Consider the following 20343-nt stretch of genomic DNA (forward strand, 5'->3'; position numbering starts at 1 on the left):
AACCCATCTCTATACTTATCTATGTTCCTGTGTAACATACAAAATCCTCCAGCCCTGTCCATAACGATACCAATCTTAGAGCTGTCACATAAATTTACTAACATATCCTTCTACACCCTGATTCAGGTCGTTTATAAAAATGAAAAACAGCAGTGGATCCAAAACAGATCTTTGTGTTTCATCACAAGTAACTGATCTCCAGGATGAACATTTCCCATCAATGACCAACCTGCGTCTTCTTTCATCCAACCAATTTCTTATCCAAACCACAAAATCACTAACAATTCCATGCCTCCTTATTTTTTGCAGCAGCAGCCTATCATGGGGATCCTTATCAAATGCCTTACTGAAATCCGTGTCCACCACATCAACGGCTTTTTCCTCATTCACCTGTTTGGTCATCTTCTCAAATAACTCAATAAGGTTTGTGAAGCACGACTTACCTTCACAAAACCGTGTTGATTATCCTGGTGGATGTTGGGTTTCTTTGAACACTGAGAGTTCAATTCCATCATCACCCTGCCTGTAACAGTACAGCTCCAACTTCGGTGTCCCGAGCATCGATTGAAACATTGAAGGGTTTCAAAAAGCTTGGTGTAGCTAAAACTGGTGTGGTGATTAATATTGCTTTTAAATTGTGAAATGCCCCCTGGCATTGTTCCATCCACCGAAGTTTTGTGTCCTTCTTCAGCAAATCTGTTAACGGTGCCACGACGCTGCTGACATTTGGAACAAACTTCCAGTGGAATCCACTTTCCCCAAAAATCGAAGCACGTCGTTCTTCGAGGTTAATCTTGGAAATTCCTCGATGGCCTTCGTCTTTTCACTCTGTGGGGTCAACCTTCCATGTCCGATGTTATGTCCCAAGAACATCTCCTCTGCCTTCGTGAATGCAGTTTTCTTTAAGTTTATTACTAGTCTGGGTTCTTTTGAGAGCTCTGCCAACTGTAATATGTAATCTTTACAGGACTTATTGAAGGTCACGTATCATCTAGATAGACTGCACAATTTGTTAACCCAGCCACAACTCTGTTCATGAGTCATTGGAATGTGACTGGTACATTCTTCATTCCAAAGGGCGTTGAACTAATATCGCCCATTTAAGGTTCCAAATGGACAAAATTATTTTGCTTTTTCTGATAAAAGTACCTGCTAATAACCACGCAGTACATCCAGCTTTGTGATGTAACTGGCTTGTCCAGCTTTTTCTTTACAGTCCTCCAAACTTAGTATTGGGTATGATTCCAAAAGTTGCAGTGTTGACCTATTGATTGTCCACACAAAGTTGCTGAATCCCGTCAGATTTGGGAACTAACACGATTGGCAAACTCTACTCGCTCTGACACAGATTCGGTGATATCTTTGTGGAGCATCACATTTATGTCTGTCTGCGCCTATGTGACTTTGAAAGGATTTAGCCCGTATGGGTGCTGTTTTATCAGAACAGCATTCCCGAAGTCTCCCTCATGCACAATAGCATTAGTCCTCCACATCTTATTCCTGCATATGTCCTCATATTGCTGCAATGAACCTTTAACTGCGTTCTTTGCTCCTGAGACAGATAGTTTACTCACCTATCCCATTCCTCAAGGACTTCCTCATGTTTAACGTATTTTGAGGCACATCAACCTCCACAACATCTGGATTTGATTTCTCATTCTGCGGAAAGTAATGAACACCTGTTTCTCCAGTTTCTTCTCTCTATTATAATAAGATTTCTATATATTGACATAACATGCTTGATATAGTTTTTCTCTTACCTGACATCCTTTTCAGATAGTTCAACTGACTCAACTTTTTCTCAATTTGACAGGGACCACTAAACCTGGTTTTGAAGGACTCTACCACTGGTACAATACTAATATGTCTTCCCCAGTGGAAACCATCCAAATTGCAGAGTTTTATCATCCAGATGCTTCATTGAATGTTGTGCCCTCTTCAGGTGCTTACCGATTTAATCTCTCCCTCACCTCCGATATATAATCCAAGTGTGAGATCTTTGACTTCAGTCCTGTCAGTTTCTCTTTAATTAATTCCAAAGGCCCCCTAGCTTCATATCCAAATATTAGCCCAAAGCAACTAACTGAGTTGAACATTTGGGACATCCCTAATGGCAAACAACATAAGCATAGTCGAGTCGATGAGTGTGGTGTTGGAAAATCACAGCCAGTCAGGCAGCTACTGAGAAGCAGGAGAGTTGATGTTTCAAGCATAAGTTCTTCATCAGGATCTGACTCTCTTGCTCCTCAGGTGCTGCCTGACCAACTCTGAACTTCCAGCACCACATTCTTTGGCTCTGACCTCCAGCATTTGCAGTCCTCACTTTCTCCTAACACAAATAGAATACCTTCATCCTCATCATTCAGGTAATGCTGACAATACACTCTTAACATGGTCTCCAAGGTCTAAAGATACCTTTCCAAACTCCCACGGATTCAGTATGGTACGCACTTGATTTAAGGTGCTGTATGATTAAGCTACCCGTGATTTCCTCAAACAGTTGAGCAGTAAAATTAAACTCTTGGTCTGACTGAATCTCTCTGGGTAGCCCTTACTGCATGAAGAAAGCTTCTACCATCCTTTTTTGCCTTAATACTCCATAATGGAATTGCCTCCAGAAATCTGTTAAAAACATCCATTCTGGCTAGCAAGTACTGGTTCCCAAATTTAGCCCTCAGAACGGGACCTATATAACCAATCATAATCTGCATGAAAAGCTCTTCGAAGGTTGGAGTTGGCAACAAAGGTGCTGGCTTTATTAGGAGAAAGTGAGGACTGCAGATGCTGGAGATCAGAGTCGAGGAGTGTGCTGCTGGAAAAGCACAACAGGTCAGACAACATCCGAGGAGCAGGAGAGTCGACGTTTCCAGTGTAACCTCTTCATCCGAAATGAAGTGTTGGCCCAAGGGGACTGAGAGATAAATGGGTGGATGGGTGCGGCTTGGGGGCAGGGAGCTGCGAAGGCGATAGCTAGATGAGGGTGGGGGTGAAGGTGATAGGTCAGAGAGTAGGGTAGAGCAGATAAGTGGGAAGGAAGATGGACGATTAGTAGAGTTCAAGAGGATGGTGCCAACTTAGAAGCTTAAATCTGGGTTACGGTGAGGGCAGGGAAAATGAGTAAGCTGGTGAAATGCACATTGATCCCATGTGGTTTGAGGTTCCCAAAGCAGAAGCTGAGGAATTCTTCCTCCAGGTGCCGGGTGGATAGATTTTGACAGAGGAGGAGTTGGATCATCCATTTCGGTGTTCCTGCTGAAGATTCCTACAAACGTTTAATCCTTATCCTCTACACTGATGTGCTGTGCTATTCCACCATTTAGGATGGGAATATTTGTGAAGACTCCTGCTCCAGTGAGTTGTTTAATTGTCGATCACCATTCATGACTGGATGTGGCAGCGCTGCAGAGCTTAGATCTGATCATTCGTTATGGGATCACAAGCTGTCACTTGTTGCGTATTCTGCTTGACTTGTGGGTATCTCAGTTTGGTGGCTTCACCAGGTTGACACCTCATCTTCAGCTATGCCTGGTGTTTCTCCTGGCATGTTGCCCTGCACTCTCCATTGAATCAGGGTTGCTCCCCTGGCTCGATGGTCATGGTTGAGTGGGGGTTATGCTGAGCCATGAGGTCACAGACTGTGCTGCTTTTAATGACACACATCACATCATGGTTGCCAAGTCTTGAGTTGTTGGATCCATTTGAAGTCTGTCTTATTTAGCACGGTGATAGTACCACGCAACACAATGGAGTTTATTCTCAATATTAATATGGGACTTTGTCTCCTTAAGGACTGTGTGGTTATCATTCTTACTGATACTGTCATGGACAAATGTATCTGCAGCTGTCAAGTGGTAAAAATGAGCTCGAGTGTGTTTTTCCCTCTTGTTGGTTCCCTCACAACCTGCAGCAGGTCCAGTTTGACAGCTATGTCCTTTCGGACCCAACCAGCTCAATCAGTTGTACTGATGCCGAGGCACTCTTTATGGTGAACATTGAAATCCCCCACAGGGTACATGTTGTGCCCTTGTCACCTTCAGTGGTTCCTCCAAATGTTGTTCAACATGAAGGAGAACTGATTCATCAGCTGAGGGAGGGTGGTACATGGTAATCAGCAGGAGCTTTCCTTGTTCATGTTTCACCTGAAGCCGTGAGACTTCATGGGGTCCAGAGTCAATGTTGAGGACTCACAGAGCAACACCCTCCCAACTGTATACCCACTGTGCTGCCTCCTCTGCTGGGTCTGTCAGGACATATCCAGGGATGGTGATGGTGGTGACTGGGACATAGAATGTCAGGTAGGATTCTGTCAGTATAACTATGTCAGGTTTTTGGTTGACTTATCTGTGCGACAGCTTTCCAAAGTTTGGTAATGGCCCCCAGATATTAGTAAGAAGGACTTTGCAGGATCGACCGGGCTGTTTCTGCATTTTCCAGTGCCTTGGTCGGTCCCAGGTCACCCGTCCATTTTCAGATCACGGCTCAGCTTCCAGTGTGAAATGCAGGACTGCTGCACACTCTGCTTCACAGGAATCGGGCTCAACCCATCCATTCCCGACTGTGCACTTCAGGCTGATGGTTTTTCTATCCATCGTACGGACTGTATATCGTCCTTGGGTAAGACAAAGGATGTAGAGGTTTGTTTTTTAATCAATCACTTATGGTACATGGACATTGAAACCCCGAGCAGCCATTGCTCCCCAGACCTTGGATTCCTCATCATCAAATGCTGCCTCCTATGTCTACCAGAGGAACTTACCTGCTGGTATACTAACTGTGGTTTACATATCGTGACAAGCAAATGTTGAGGAAGCTCTGGGTGTGCTGTACTCCAACACGGGAAGGCCCGGTGGCTCAGTGGTTAGCACTGCTGCCTTACAGCACCAGGGACCCACGCTCAATTCCCGCCTTGGGCAACTGTCGGTGTGGAGTTTGCATATTTTCCCCGTGTTTTCGTGGGTTTCCTCTCACAGTACAAAGGTGTGCACATCAGGTGAATTGGCCATGCTAAATTGCCAGTAGTGTTAGGTGCATTCGGCAGGGGTGAATATAGCGGAATGGATCTGAGGGGGTTGCTCTTCGGAGGGTCAGTGAGGACTTGTCATGTTGAAGGGCCTGTTTCCACACTGAATTGAATCTAAGAATCTAAACTAACATCCTGGAGATGGAACACTCCAAGGCCCTGTGTTTTTGTAACTGGCGAATCCAAACAAGCCAACCCAAGGAAAGTGTTGCCAAAGTGCCACCAGAATATTGCCTGCCCCTCCCGCCAAACTTTTTCGACCACTGATACACCACTGTGAAGGATGACTACCGCCCATCCTTCGCCCTCATTTCAGGAACAATACAATCCCATGCCTCTTCTCCCAACTTACAGGCAAAAGCTGAAGCAGGAGAAGCACTCGCCGATACAGGTCCAGTGCTGCTCAGAAGAGGCAGAGGATCAACCCCAGTGCTTTCTGGAATAGGCTCATTGGGCCATGTTCAAACAGTCTGCAGGTACCTTGGCCGAGTACGCCACCACCATCACAGACTTTGTCAGCAAGTGTGTTGGGGACTGCATACTGAGGAATTCAATCTAGATGTTCCCCACCTGGAAACCCTGCATGAATCAGGATATATAGAACTTGCTCAAAACCAGATGTGAGGCCTTCAGGTTAGGACACCCACTCAAATATAAGGAATCCAAGTATATCCTTCACAGTGCCATTAAGACAGCCAAGGATCAATGGCGATCCTAACTGGAGACCCAGACAGACACCTAGCAACACGGCAAGGACTGAATGATATCACAGATTCAAAATAGAGACAGTGGAAGATAGCAGACAATGACATATCTCTCCCTGATTGTCTCAACACCATCTATACTCGATTTGTGCAGAATTTCGGCAGAGAGGTAACACCTATTCCAACAAGTCCTGACGAACCTATCCCAACAGTCACTGCATCAGAGGTCAGGTCAGTTTTCCTTGTGGTCCATGGACATTGAAACCCTGAGCAGCCATTGCTCCCCAAACCTTGGATTCCTCAACATCGAATGCTGCCTCCTATGTCTACCAGAGGAATTTACCTGCTGCTATACGAACTGCTGTGTACATATCGTGACAAGCAAAAGTTCAGGAAGCTCTGGAGGTGCTGTACTCCAACACTGGGCAGGCCCGGTGGCTCAGTAGTTAGCACTGCTGCCTTACAGCGCGAAGGACCCGCGTTCAATTCCCGCCTTGAGCAACTGTCAGTGTGGAGTTTGCATATTCTCCCTGTTTCTTCGTGGGTTTCCTTCCACAGTCCAAAGAAGTTCAGATCAGGTGAATTTGCCGTGCTAAATTGCCAGCAGTGTGAGGTGCATTTGGCAGGGGTGAATATAGGGGAATGGATCTGGGTGGGTTGCTCTTCGGAAGGTCAGTTTGGACTTGTTATATTGAAGGGTCTGTTTCCACACTGTAGTGAATCTAAGAATCAAAAAAATCTAAACTAACACTCTGGAGATGGCACACTCCAATGCCCTGTTTTTTTTGTAACTGGTGACTTCAAACAAGCCAATCCAAGGAAAGTGTTGCCAAAGTGCCACCAGAATATTGCCTGCCCCTCCCGCCAAACTTTTTAGGCCACTGATACACCACTGTGAAGGATGACTTCTGCCCATCCCTCGCCCTCATTTCAGGAACTCCGAATACAATGCCATGCTTCTTCTCCCAACTTACAGGCAAAAGCTCAAGCAGGAGACCCCCTCGCCGATACAGGTCCAGTGCTGGTCAGACGAGGCAGAGGATTAACCCCAGTGCTTTCTGGAATAGGCTCATTGGGCCATGTTCAAACAGTCTGCAGGTACCTTGGCCGAGTACGCCACCACCAGCACAGACTTTATCAGCCAGTGTGTGGGGGACTGCATACTGAGGAAGTCAATCTAGATGTTCCCCACCTGGAAACCCTAGATGAATCAGGATATATAGATCCTGCTAAAAACAAGGAGTGAGGCCTTCAGGTCAGGATACCCACTCAAATGTAAGGAATCCAAGTATAACCTTCACAGTGCCATTAAGACAGCCAAGGATCAATGGCGATCCTAACTGGAGACCCAGACAGACACCCAGCAACTACAGCAAGGACTAAATGACATCACGGATTCGAATAAGAGACAGTGCAACATAGCAGACAATGGCATATCCCTCCCTGATCATCTCAACACATTCTATACTCGATTTGTGCAGAATTTCGGCGGAGAGGTAACACCTATTCCAACAAGTCCTGATGGACATATCCCAACAGTCACTGCATCAGAGATCAGATCAGTTTTCCTTTGTGTGAATCCGAAGAAAGTGGTAGGACCAGACGGAATACGATGCCGTGAAGTCAGGGCATGTGCAGATCAACAGGCAGAGGTCTTCTCGGACATCTTCAACCTCTCCCTGCAGCAGGCCTCTGGCCCTGCCTGTTTCCAGAGGGTCAACATCATCACTGTGTCTAATAAGGCTCATTCAGCATGTCTCAATGACTTCCACCCAGTGGCCCGAACCTCAGTGGTCATGAAGTGCTTTGAAAGGCTGGTCATGGCATTAACCAACTCCAGCCTCCCCACTAACCTTGACACACTCCAATTTGCCTATTGGACCAACAGATCCATGTCAGACGCCATATCACTTGCCCTTCACTCCTCCCTAGAACATCTTACTTAGCTGCGTAAGAATCCTACTCATTGACTACAGTTCAAACTTCAACATTGTGATTATGAAAGTTGGTGATCTTAGACTAAGTCCCACTCTCTGCAACTCGATCCTCAGTTTCCTGACGCACAGGCCACAATCAGTGAAGATTCGGGACAATATTTCATCCTCACTAACACTCAACACTGGATCATCCCAGTGGTGCATCCTCAGCCCCCTACTGTACTCACTGTATACCCATGACTACGTCACCAAATACCACACTAATGCCATTTACAAGTTCGCTGATGACACCACGATAGTCGGTCAAATCTCAGATAGTGATGAAACAGACTACAGATGGGAGGTGGAAAACCGGGAAAAATGGTGCACTGGGAACAACCTAGCCTATTAATGCCGACAAAACCAAGGAATTCATAACAGACTTTCGGCAGGATGTTACTCAACACCACCCCCGCCCCCCCCCCCCCCACTCCCTCCACACATAAGCAGCACAGAGGTGGAATGAATGAAGAGTGTCAAGCTCCTGGGAGTGATCATCCACAACAAGCTTTCTTGGACTCTTCCAGTGGACGCATTAGTTACAAAGGCCAAACAATGTCTCTTCTTCCTCAGGCAGCTGAGGAAATTTGGCATGACGGTGAATACCCTTCCCAACTTTTATAGATGCACCATCAAAAGCATTTTGTCTGGATGTATTATTACCTGGTATGACAACTGTATCATTCAATATCGGACAATACAGAGAGTGGTGAACTCGGCCCAGAAAATCACAAAGTCCAAACTCCCATCTATGGAAGCCATCTATCAGGCCCACTGTCAAGGAAAGGCCTCTAGCATTCTCATAGATCCATCCCACCCTGGCAATGCTTGTCTGCAACCTCTCCCATCAGGGAGTAGGTACACATGCCTGAACACGTGCACCAGCCTGTTTTGCAACAGTTTCGCAAACTCTTAACATTCACCTGTACTTGTGTTCTTGTTTTTGCTGCTGATTACCTAATATTTACTTATCTATGCAACTTTACTGTGTGATTTGCCCACATGACAAAGCTTTTCACTGTGCCTCAGTACACGTGACTGTAAATCCAATTCAATTCAATTCAATTTATTTATTTGAGAGTTTGTAATGTCTGGTACAACTGATTGGCTTGCCAGGCCAATTCAGGGGGCAATTGAGAATCAATGATATTGCTGTGGGTCTGGAGTCACATGTAGGCCAGACCAGGTGAGGACAGCAGATTTCCCCTTCCCTGTCGGGCATTAGTGAACTATACGTATTTTGTCATGGTCATCAGTGAATCTTAATTCCAGATTTTTTTTTAATTGAAGACAAATTCCACCACCTAACGTGGCAGGATTCACTCCCACATCCCCAGAGCATTGGCTCAGTTTCTTGATATTTAGACTCGTGATAATAACAGCAAGTATCACCTCCTTGCGCCACTGCATTGAGGGGTAAAGAGGACTGGATGGAGGTGTATATAGGACGGTATGGAGGGATGTAGAGAATTGCATGGAAGTGTACAGAGGTCTGCATGGAGGTATAAAGAGGACTGGATGGAGGCGTATAGCAGAATGCGTGGAGATACATAGAGGACTGAATGGAGATGGACAGAGGACTGAATGTAGATATGTAGAGGACCTCATGGTGGTGCGTAGTGGACTGTGTGGAGGTGTCCAGCATACTGCATGTAGGTGTGTCACAGACTGCATGTAGATGATTAGAGGACTGGATGGCGTTATATAGCAGACTGGTTGGAAGTATTTAAAGGACTGTATAGAGATATATAGCAGATAACATGAAGGTATGTCGAGGAGTATATGGACAGGTATAGCATGGAGGTATATAAAGGACTCCATTGAGGCGTAAAGCAGACTGTGTGAAGGTGTATAGCAGACTGCATGGAGATGTATAGAGGACTGAATGGAGATGTATACGGGACTGCATGGAGGTGTACAGAAGACAGAATGGAGGTGTATAGCAGACTGCATGAAGATGTGTAGAGGATTGTTCGAAGGTGTATAGCAGACTGTATGGAGGTTTATAGAGGACTGAACGGTGGTGTATTGCAGCCTGCATGGACGTATATAGTGCAATGTCGAGGTATGTAGCAGACTGCATGGAATTTTATAGAGGATTGAGTGGAGGTGTATAGTGCACAACATTGAGGGGTATAGAAGACTGCATAGGGGTGTAAAGAGTACTGCATGAAGGTGTCAAATAGACTGCACAGAGGTGTACAGAGGACTGCATGGAGGTGATTCGAGGATTGTATGGAGGTGTACAGATGCCTGTATGGAGGTGTATACAGGACTGCATGGACTTGTATACATGACTGCAGGGAGGTGTATAGAGGGCTGCATAGAAGTGAATGTTGGAGTGCAAGTAGCTTTACAGGGGAGTGCAAGGAGGTATACAGAGGAGTGCATGGATATATGTAGAGGACAATATGGGGGTGTGCAGCAGACTGCATGGAGGGGTAGAACAGAATGCATGGAGGTGTATAGAGAATTGTACGGAGGAGTATAGAGTTGTCTGTATGGAGGTGCACAGAGGATGGATGGAGGTCTATAGCAGACTTTATGGAGGTGTGTAGAGGACTGCATGGAGGTGTATAGCAGACTGCATGGAGGTATATACTGCACTATACGGAGATGAGTAACAGGCTGTATTTAGTTGTATAAAGGATTGTGTGGGTGTGTATCGCGTACTACATTGAGAGCTACAGAGGTCTGCATGGAGGTGTATACAGACCCGCACAAAGGTGCAGAGAGGACTGCATGGAGGTGTACAGCAGGCTGCAACGATGTGTACAGAGGACTGAATCAAAGTGTACAGAGGACAGCATGGAGATGTATATCAGACTAAATAGAGGTGTACAGAGGACCGTATGAAGGTATATATCAACCTGCATGGAGGTGTATGGAAGACTGCAATGAGGTGGATAGCAGACTGTATGGAGATGTATATAGGACTACTGGTTGTGTATGCAGGACTGAATGGAGGTGTATAGCAGACTCCGTAGAGGTGTATAGAGGACTGAATGCATGTGTATAGAGGTCTGCATGGAGGTATAAAGCAGACTGCATGGAGGTGTATAAAGGAGTGCATGGACATGTGCAAAGGACTGCATGGAGGTGTATACAGACCTGCACGGTGGTGTATAGAAGACTGCACTGATGTGTATAGTACACTGCATGGGGGTGGATAGCAGACCTCATGGAGTTTTATAGTGGATAGTATGGAGGTGCATAGAGGACTGCATGGGGATGTATAGCTGACTGCATGGAATTGTATACAGGATTTCATGGAGCTGTATAGTGGACTGATTGGCGGTTTATGGAGGACTGCATGGAGGTGTAGAGCAGACTGCATGGAGGTACACTGAGGACTGAATGGAGATGTATAGCAGATTCTGTGGAGGTGAAAAGAGAGCTGTGTGGACATATATAGAGGGTTGTCTGGAGGTATATAGAGGACTGCATGGAGAGGTATAGAGAACCGAATGGAGGTGTATAGCAGACTGCATGGAGGTGTTTAGCAGCCTGCATATAGGTGCAGAGTGGACTGCACGGAGATGCAGAGAGGAGTGTATGAATGTGTAGAGCAGACTGCATCGAGGTGTGTATTGGACTGTATGGAGGTGTGTAGAGGACTGCATGGCCGTATATCGCAGACTACATGGAGTTGTATAGCAGAGTAGATGGAGGTGAGTCGAGGAATGCATGGAAGTGTACGACAGACTGAATGGAAGTGCATAGAGGTGTATAGCATTCAGCTTGGCAGTGTCTAGCAGACAGCATGTAACCGTATACAGGACTGCGTGGAGGTGTCTAGCAAACTGCATGAAGGTACATCGAGGACTGCATGGAGGTGTAAAGCCGACTGCATGAAGGTGTACAGCAGACTGCGTGGAGGTGTATTGCAAAATGCATGGAGCATTATGGAGGACTGTATGGAAATGAGTTGAAAATCCTGATGAAGGGCTTATGCCCGAAACGTCGAATTTCCTGTTCCTTGGATGCTGCCTGACTTGCTGTGCTTTCCAGCAACACATTTTCAACTCTGATCTCCAGCATCTGCAGACCTCACTTTCTCCTCGACTGTATGGAAGTGTATAGCAGACGACATAGAGGCATATAAAGGATTGCATGAAGATGTATAGAAGACTGAATGGAGGTGTATAGAGGACTGTATTGAAGTGTGCAGCATACTGCTTGGTGGTGTCGAGCAGACAGCATTTTGCTGTATAGAGAACGGCATGAATGTGTGTAGCTGACTGCATGGAGGTGTTTAAAGGACTGCATGGATATGTATAGAGGATTGCATGGATATGTATAAAGGACGGCATAGAAGTGTAAAGAGGACTGTATGGAGTTGCATAGCAGACTGCATGGTGGTGTTCATCAGACTGCATGCAGATGTATAAGGGACTGCATGGAGGTGTTAAGTGGACTTCAGGAAGTTCAAAACAATACCCTTTCTCCCTAAGGAGTCTTAGGAAAGTCAGCACAATCATAAGGACACTCGCCAACTATTACAGATGCACCATAGAAGGGACTCTATCTGGGTACACCTCCACACAGTCCTCTTTACACTTTCATGCAGTCCTTTAAACACCTCCATGCCGTCAGCTACACACATCCATGCAGTTCTCCATACAGCAAAATGCTGTCTGCAAAACACCACCAAGCAGTATCCTACACATTTCCATACAGTCCTCTATCCACCTCCATTCAATCTGCTTGGTGCAGTAACATCTGTGCCCAGGTGCATTAAAAATTACAAGCAAGTTCATCAGGAATAATGAAATGCTCATGCTTGGAACATTGAATTTCCTGTTCCACGGGTGCTGCCTGACCTACTGTCCTTTTACAGTGCCACCCTGTTCGACTCTGCCTCTCCAGCAGCAGCGGTCCTCACTTCCTCTTTCTCCTCATTCAGATGTGATTGTTCAATGTATCCCAGTGAGGTCAGAACGAACTCACCGTGTCTTTGACACATACCCTAGAGAGGGCAGATTGTCCTTACTGTCCCTGTATCACATATCTTGGGTATGACCCCAATGTTGATACCATTGACTGTTGGAGAACAGACCATTTACTCTGCGTCTGTAGTAGATCGTCAGGACTGCCAAGTGAATTTACTCTGTCTGTCTCAAAAAGATTATAGAGAGCAGACTCCCCTCACTATGTCTTATCACTGACCCCACGGAGAGTGGATTGGATGGATTCTGAGACAGAACACATTTCTAATCTCTGAATCCTGCAATCCATCCCATCTTTTAATGAATATCACCACTCGAGTAAAAGGGTATTTTACCATGTTCTTCAGCTGTTTCCTGAACTTAGTCTGGATCACGGCATATATACAAGTGTTTGTGCAGCAACTTAGGAGCTGGAGAATGAATCTAATATCTCCTGCAAAATGATGTAGACGTATGGCTGTATACCCCATCCGATACATGCGTTTCCATAAAGAGTATACCATAAACACTGACCATAATAGGATGAAATTCCCTGAGATAACAAACAATAAAATGATGGACTTCCTTCGAGTCCCCATTTCTGGGTCACTGGGATTCTCCCCACTGCTGTGAGCCCAAAGTCTCCTGCGGGATCTGCTGGCCACTAAAATGTGCCTGACACTTAAACCATTGAGAAGCAGAACCAGAAAAAATGGCACTGCTTGGTTCAGGATATAATGAAGGCACTCGATTGTTCCCCAGACTGGAGATGACAGAATATTAGTTTGTACTGAACAAAACCAGGGGAGATTCCTCAGCAAATACTAGGATGTGAACATAAATTACCAGAAAACGTTCTTCAGACCACTCAGTACAATCACTGTTGCCAAAACCAGAGTTGCTGTTTTCTCAGTACAAAATTTAATTCACAGATTTGGGCAGTAAATGGGCACATATCGATCAAAGGTAAAAGTGACGGTAAACCAGACAGAACAGTCAGTGGCTGCATAAACAAAAACAGCGTGGATATTACAGATGGGGATGGCCCGTAGGAAATGTAAATCTCTCTTATAAACAATTAGAATGTGTGTCAATAGCAGATCAAGGACAATAACCAGGATATCTGCTGCAGACATTGTCACCAGGTATCGAATAATACATTTTGAAAGACCACACTTCCCTTTTGAGAGGATTGTAATTGTTATGATGTTAATTGAGGAAGGAAAATAAATATGGGAGTTACAGTAGAAAAGTTAACAATTTCACACAGTAATTTGTAAGATTTACAAATGTGATCCTCTTTCTGAAAATGCATTGAAGTATTCATATCTATGTTCGAGTAATCTGCTGGAGCCAAAAATTACCATTCATTAAAATCAGCCATCATGTAACAATTCATACTTGGTATGAAACAGAAAATGAGTAACAGCAGTTTGTAAGAGATTATGTAAATATTGATATGAGTTGACAGATTATTTATGTGAAAACAAGGCAATGTAGGAAAAATCACAAAGACCATGAGGGGTTTGTTTTAGCTTCTGAAATCGAACAGACGTCACCAACCCTGTATTAGAGCGGAGGAAATGATCTGATTCCTGCTGTTCATGTTTACAGAGTCATTCAAATTTAGCTCCTGCTAAATCCTACCCTTGATCCTCAACAAATGCAGATGGACTTATGTCATCATATATCAATGTATATTGTTCTTTCTTATACATACTTTGAGATTTTGTGTAATTAAAGAACATTAGTCCTTGATGACCATCTTTTACCATTTGTAAAATATCGGTGTTGCTGATTGGGTCGACATTCGATGTCCATCTCTGATTGTCCCCACAAAGATGTTGCCAAGCTGCCTTCTTCAGCTATTGATGTCCATGTCATGTAGATATACCCACAGAGATGTTAAGGAGGGAGTTCCAATGTTTTGACTCTTGACAGTGAAGGAGGAGCAATCTGGTCCCAGATAGTTTGCCTCTTCACCTATCGGCTTATTGCTTCGAGATGGTGGTGGTGACAGGTTTGGAAGATGCTGTGAAAGGGCTTTTAACAACCGGCTGCAGTGTATCTTCCGCATGCCACACCTTGTTACTGCCGTGAATTGATGGTGAAAGCAGAGAATGTTTGTGGATGTGCTGCCTATCAAAGGACTTGCTATATCCTGGATATTGGCAAGTTTATTCAGTGTTTTGCAGCTAAACTAATTTAAGCAAATGGGGAGTATTGCATCACACTCCTGCTTTGCACTTTTTGGATAGTGGACACACTTTGGGGAGATTAGAGATGAGGTATGGACCACAAAAGTACCAACCTCTTAATGGCCTTATAACACGTTTATTGACAGAACTGGTCCAATTCAGTCAGTGGTCACTGGTAAACCCCCAGAAGATTGAGAGCGGTAAATTCAGTGATGGGAAAGCAATTAATGACAAGTGAAAGAGTTAGATTCACTCTTTTTGGAGTTAGCTGGTACAAATCCGTCCAATTCTGAATATTGGTCAGGTGGTGCTACATGTGAATATCGAGATTTTCTGTGTCCAGCAAATCGCGAATGGTACTGAAGCTTGTGCAACATCAACAAACATCCAGGATTCTGACACCCTGATGTTAGATGGTCAGTGATGAAGCAGCTGAAGATGGCTTGGACTGTACCATTGCTGCATCGTCGGATGGTCCCCGCATTCTGTGATGGTATTAGCTGCACAGAGGCCTGAGACAGGCTGGAAACAGTTTAAAACAGCCCACTGTTGCCATGGGAGATGAACGTGATTGGGCCTGCAGTGGGAACTACAATGAAGGAAAGGTTTCTGGTCGTTGCTTTCTCCTGCCAGTCCTCCTGCCCTGCATCCTCAGCTCTGGGCCATACAATTGTAGAAACATGCAGCAATGAAACAGATCTTTCCATTCAAATGGTCTATGCAAACCAGATTTCCTAATATGAACTAGTCCCATTTTCCTGTATCAACACTATATTCCTCCAGTCTTTTCTTCACCACATACATTTCCAAGGTTGTTTTGGATGTTGTCATTGTACCCACCTCTACCACTTCTTCTGGCAGCTCATCTCATACAAGCATCACCCTCTGTGTGAAAAGGTTGCCATTAAGGTACATTTGACATCTTTCCCCTCTCCCTTTAAACCAATGCCCTCTGGTTTTGGGCAAGTGTGCCAAACACCTTCTTCACCACTCTGTCTATCTGTGATGTCACTCCCAGATGCTGTGTACCTGCATCCACTGGAGTCTCTGTTCGACAACTCTCCCCAGGTCCCTCCCATTAACTGTGCTGACCCCTTGGTGTAGTTAACTCAGTGGGGGTGATGTGGAGGGAGGTGTATGGCCAGTGGGGTTGAGCAGGTCATTGAATAGGATTGTGTTGGAGTTGAGCTTCTCCAGTACAAATACAGGAACACGTTCTCTTAGCCAACAGACATGACCTTTGCCTGGTTTTAGATTATGGAAGGTACGGGTTTGGTCAGATTTTGACAGTTTGGACAGAAGAGGGGTGAAGTGTCCCTTGCAGCACGGGAATAGACTGATGCACAAGCAGTGGAATAAATAACACGTCCAGCACCAAGCATTGTCCGGGTAAGTTAATTGTAATTGAGAGAAATGAAGAAACAATGCAAGGCACATTCTAAATGTTTCTGGCTTTCAGACAGCTTCATTCTTGTGGCATCCAGTTTTGAGAGAGTGCACTTGATTAACCCTGACATAGAGGGGTTGGAGGAGGATGAGGATCAGGAAATGTTGGTCAGGAACTGAGAAAGCGAGTTGACTGAAAAGCTCCCTGTGATGAGACACATTTTGGGAACAGTGGCCACCTCAATCAGTGCCGGGAACAAGCATGAGGTTGTCCAGCTCATGTTCAAATGGATCAGTTAGATTCTGAACAATCTCACTGATCCTCGTGACTTAGCCAAGGATGAGGTTAGAGTCAATGGATATGGATTAAATTTTAAAGTAGGAGCAAAAGACAATGGTCTTTCCAAATTGAAATGATAAGAACATTACAATGGTAAAATATGATTGACAGATCTAAAAGGTAGACTTTGATGCTTTGCAGGTCCAGCAACAGCATCAAAGAGGACAGAAGAACTGGCAGAAAAAGCGATCCAGTTAAAGGTAGTTCTAACAGTTAATAGAAGAGCTAGAGACTTGCCAGGAACACCAACAATAACCAGGGTGGGATAGTAAATACATTGAATAACCAGGAGTATATAACGGATGCGATAGTTAATGATATGAAGTGGTAACTTGCAGAAATATAATCAATTGTTGCTGAGAAACTCCTGTCCATTGTTGTAAAATTCCGATCTTCTGCATTCAGATTCCAACCCATGGTTGTAAAATTCCAATCTATTGTTCTCAGATTCGAATCTCTCTTCTCCCGAGCTCCCAGTCTCTGGAGCTGCCGGTCCCTGTTCGTGTTGGGGGTGATGCTGTCACTGATACTATAACTTTTTACATTGTAAAGAATTTGTAATTCATCAAAGAAGGAAACCCTCCCGGGACACAATTACAATCTATGGAGTCGACATTGACACGACACAGTCACGAAACAAATAGGTTCAGTTAATGCTTTCAATCTAGTACACTATTCCCCGAATGGAATAGGATTTATACCCACTTTGGACTGCAGGTATGTGAGTTAGTGAGAGAAGGAGAGATAGAAGCATTGACCATAATCTTTCAATTCTCTGGAGATATTGAAGTGATTCCAAGGAAATGGATGTTTACAAACAATACGCCCTTATTACAAAAAAAGGTTGCTAGAGAAATGAGGCACTCTGCCACCCCTAGATTAATGTAAGGACAGCTTCAGTAACATGTTGTCTAAGGCACTGACAGCAGAGATACATGTTGAAAAGCTGTGGTTCACGCTGGAGGGAGACACTGATTGATTGATTGTCATGTTACCTGAATACAGTGAAGAGCTTTGTTTACTCGCTGTACTGGTAGATCACAATAAGCAGGGGTGTCCATATCACAGGGTGACCAGAAACTTGGACAGAGGCATACAGGTTGCATCCCACAGCATGTGCACTTGGCAAGATCACCATTAACAAGGTCAGCATTATTTGAAGTTAGTGATTCAATTCACCAGGCTCACAACGGCTGGAAAAGAGCTGTTCCTGAAGCTGCTGGTGCATATGTACAAGCTTCGGTACCTTCTGCCTGACGGGCGTGGTTGTAGGAGATCATTACCAGGGTGGGAGGGGTCCTAGATGATGTTGGCACTCATTCCACGGCAACGAGCCGTGTAAATGGAGTCCATGGATGGAAGGTTGGCTTCCGTGATGGTCTGGGCTGTGCACGCCACCTCCTGTAGTTCCTTACCATGCTAGGCAGAATGCTTTCTGTGGTACATCTGTAGAATTTGTTGAGGAGCTTTATGAACAGACTAAATTCCCTGAGCAGCCTGAGGAAAAGATTACGTTGTTGTAGCTTTTGGATCATTACATCCATATGGGAACGCCAGGTTATTGTCACTCCGAGGAACTTGACACTCTCCATCCTCTCAGCCTCAGCTCCATCGATGTAGAAGGAGTCATGTTTTTCTCCTTTCTTTCTGACGTCAATGATCAGTTCTTCAGTTTTGCCGATGCTGAGAGAGAGGGTGTTCTCACTGCACCATGGCACCAAGCCCTCTATCTTCTTCCTGTTGGTTGATATCCATCTTACCACAGTGGGATGTGCGGCAAACATAGAGATGGTGTTTGTATGGAATTTATCCACACAGCCGTGGGAGTACAGCGAGTACAGTAAGGGCTGAAAACACATCCTTGGTGGTCTCCAAGGTTGAAGGTTACCGTGGAAGAGGTGCTGCTGTCTATCTTCACTGATTGTGGTCTGTGGGTCAGGAAGCTGAGGATCCAGCTGCAGAGGGTGGAGCCGAGACTCAGAGTCTCAGAGTTTTGTGATCAATCTGGATGGGATAATGGTGTTGAAGGTGGAGATGTAGTCGATGAACAGGAATCTGACATAGATATCCTTGTGATCCAGATGTTCCAGGGGTGAGGGTAGGGGTGGGAAATGCTGTGGAAATGTTACATCGGTGGACAAATTGCAGGGGATCGAGGCAGGCTGGGAGAACAGGTTGACTCGCCTTTGGAAGCACTGCAACATTAGTCACTGTTACTGGGCAGGAGTCATTCAGGCACATTGCACCGGGTTTCCGAGGTACTGGGATGGTGGTGGTCTTTTTGAAGCAGGTGGGGCCTTTGGAGTGCAGTCAGGAGAGGTAGAAGATTTCAGCGAATACCTGCATCAGGATCTGAGTGAACGGCCATGGATTCCATCTGGGCCTGACAATTTCCTTGGATTGACTCCGAGGAAAGTTGATCTGACATCAGCAGCAGTGACAGGGAGAACATGGAAGGACTGCCACAAACACTACGTAGGACAAACAGGAAGAAAGTTAGCCACCAGAATAGACGAACACCAGCAGCCACCAAAAGACACGACACACTCTCCCTCGTAGCCCTACAGACGGAGGAAAGAAACAAGCATTTCGACTGGGACAACATATCTATCCTGGGACAGGCTCAGCAAAGACATGCCAGAGAATTCCTAGACGCCTACCACTCCACCACAAAGCCATAAACAGACACATAGATCGAGATACCATACGTCAACACCTCAGAAAACGAATAGGAAATGATATCACCACAAACCCCAAGAACTCCATCCAGGACAAACATATAAATAGAAAACAAGAGACAACAGCTTCTCTTCACTTGGAGGTCGCCACTGATGATGTTACATAGCCAGGTAATGAAATATCTGGATATCAAACCTGCAGCTCAGCGAGCAAACCTAGACCCTAAACCTCAACCTGATCTACAAACCTTCACAAACCGTATTCATTGGTGGGATATGGGCATTGCTGGATTGCCCAATATTAATTGTCTGTCCCTAGTTGCCACTTGAGAAGGTAGTGGTGAGTTACCTTCTTGAACCGCTGCAGTCCACCTGCTGTGGGTTGACCCACAATGCCATTAGGGCGAGAATTACAGCATTTTGACCCAGTGATGGTAAAGGAATGGCGATGTATTTACAAGTCAGGATGGTGAGGAGATTGGTGGGGAAGTTGAAGCTGGTAGTGTTCCTATATATCAGCTGCCCTTGTCCTTCTAGAGTGAAGTAGTTGTGGGTTTGGAAGGGGCTGTCTGATGATTTTTGGTGACTTCTACTTTGCATTTTCCAGATACTACATACTGAATCAGAGCATCAGAGATGGAGAGAATTGATGCTTGTGCTCATTGTGCCAATCAAGAAGTCTGCTTTGTCCTGGATGGTGTATAGCTTCTTGAGTATTGTTGGGGCTGCACCTATATAGGTGGGTGGAGAGTTTACCATCACACTCCTGACTTGTGACTTTAAGATGGTGGACAGGCTTTGGGGAGTTAGGAGGTGATTTACCCACCGTGGTATACCTAGCCTCTGGCCTGGTCTTGTAGTCACTGTGTTTATGTGGTGAGTCCTGCGGAATTCCTGGTAAATAATAACCCACCCGATGTTGACATTGGGGAATTCAGTGATGAGAACGCCATTTAAATTCAATGGGCATGTGTTAGATTGTCTCTTATTGGTGATGGTCTTCGTTTGGCATATGTGTGCTGTGAATGTTACTTGTCACTGTTAGCCCAAGCCTGGACATTGTCCAGATCTTGCATTTTAACATAGACTGCTTCATTATCTAAGGAGTCACGA

Source organism: Hemiscyllium ocellatum, chromosome 12 (genome assembly GCF_020745735.1).
Source record: "Hemiscyllium ocellatum isolate sHemOce1 chromosome 12, sHemOce1.pat.X.cur, whole genome shotgun sequence".
Classification (NCBI taxonomy): domain Eukaryota; kingdom Metazoa; phylum Chordata; class Chondrichthyes; order Orectolobiformes; family Hemiscylliidae; genus Hemiscyllium; species Hemiscyllium ocellatum.